This window comes from Manacus vitellinus, unplaced genomic scaffold, assembly GCF_001715985.3.
Source record: "Manacus vitellinus isolate BGI_N305 unplaced genomic scaffold, ASM171598v3 scaffold_82_pilon, whole genome shotgun sequence".
Taxonomy (NCBI): domain Eukaryota; kingdom Metazoa; phylum Chordata; class Aves; order Passeriformes; family Pipridae; genus Manacus; species Manacus vitellinus.
The window spans coordinates 190,675-192,411 of NW_021940828.1; the positions used below are offsets into that span (position 1 = coordinate 190,675).

The window sequence follows — 1,737 nt, forward strand, 5'->3', positions numbered from 1 at the left end:
TCCCGCCTGGATTTAGCTGCTACCACCGGTCCTCCAATCCATCACCCCCGCCCCCCCCCCCGCCCTCCACCATGGGCTGTGGCTGTTTAAAACCCTCGGTCAAGTCTCCTCTCTCCCCCCCCTTCCCGACCACCCCACCGGGGAGCAACGGGGAGATGCTCGCCGGGATGCGGGATGCGGCAGCGGCCGGGCCGGGACCCCTCCGGGGCGGGGAGATAAGGAGGTTAGAGAAGAGGGGGGAGGTGAAAGGAGGGGGTTCACAGCCGGGAAGGTGAGAGACAGCGATGCTCTCTCCTGTGGCCTGGAGCAAAAACCTTTGTCCCTCAGGTACGATCGGTGCTTTAAGTTGTTAATGGCCCCCGGGGCCGGCGTTTGATGTGGGCGGCGGGAGGCGGCTGAGGAGGGCTTGGGGGGAGTTAAATTAGGGAAAAGAGGGGGAAAAGGAGGAGGAGGAGGAAGGCTGGCTCGACCCTCCCACCCCGCGCCTGCCCCACGCGTGTGCTCACCCCCCAAAGCCCGACCATACGTGAACGAGGGGGGCTTAAAGGAGAGAGGGGGTGTTACCCACTGCACCCCCATCAGTGCAGCCCAAAAGGGGGAGCAGACCCCCAGCAGCACCCTCAAAACTCCCCCTTCCTTGTGTTTTTTATCTCTCATTCCCGTTTTTTCCGTGTAGGGAGCTGGAAGAAGCTGTGAGCATAGGAAGGTGACCCACAGGGGACCGGGAATGCCATGGGTATGGATAGGGAGGTGCCTTCTGGAGCCGTGGGGCAGGGGGAGGGTGAGAGGTGCTTTGTCTCACATTGGTTGGTTTCTGATTTGGGCTCCTTTAGGGGAATTTGGGGTGGGTTTGGGCCGTGGGATGCCATCAGGGCCTTGTGGGTGGCTCACAATGGCAAGACCCCAAAAAACACGTATGAAAGGGAGTCAGGAGGGTATCCTCTTCCCAAGAAGGGTCTGGGAAGGGGGTAAGAAAATTTGACATGCTGTTTTCTCTGTAGATCATGGAGGAATCCTGTTGGATGGGGTTTGGAGCCACCTGGTCTAGTGAAAGGTGCCCCTACACATGGTGGGGAGTTGGAAGTAGATGATCTTTAAGATCCCTTCCAACCCAAACTATTCTGGAGTTCTAGGATTCTCTGAAAACCGTTTCACACCGGGACAAGGCCTGGATGGGGGGGGAATTATGGCCGGAGAAATAACTCCTGGGACTGCTTTAGGTTTAACTAACAGATTCCCCCGGCTGAACCCCTGCGCTGGGCCGAATTTAGCAGCAGAAGAGATAACCAAGAGATAAGGACTGATACCCTGGGAGGACAGCGGGAGACGGGCAGGCGGCCGAGGAAAGGGAGAGAAGCCGGAGGCAGCGTTGGGAAGGGGTAAGGATGGAAGCGAGCCGGGAAGAAGGGGGTTTAAGGGAGCTCCGTGTCCCCCTGAAACTCAGGGGATGGTTGGTGTGTAACCGGCCTAGAACGGAGCGTTTCCTCGGGAATCTCCACAGGAGGCGGAAAAGGAGCGAGCTCCCCTCCTGCTTTACAAACAGGAACGGTGATAATAAAAAAATCAACCAAAACCCCATCAAAATCGAGTTCGTTTTCAAGCCCGAGGAGACAACAGGAGGAAGCTTTCGGGGAGGCCTGTAGGAAGGGGCTCACTGGGGTCCCGGCGTGACAGCGAGGAAGAGGAGCGAGGGGACAGGGAAGAGCTACCCACCTTCAGTGCTGGGGGGGCAGGGGG

General features: G+C 58.4%; 1 long non-coding RNA gene across 1 annotated transcript; it reads left to right on the plus strand.

Annotated features, from left to right (window-relative positions):
* Positions 1-219: 219 nt before the first annotated feature.
* LOC108641846 lies at positions 220-1,601 on the plus strand. The gene is made up of 3 exons (XR_001922311.1): positions 220-327; positions 677-736; positions 1,221-1,601. It is a non-coding gene; the product is annotated as an uncharacterized LOC108641846 (long non-coding RNA).
* The last annotated feature ends 136 nt before the right edge of the window (positions 1,602-1,737 follow it).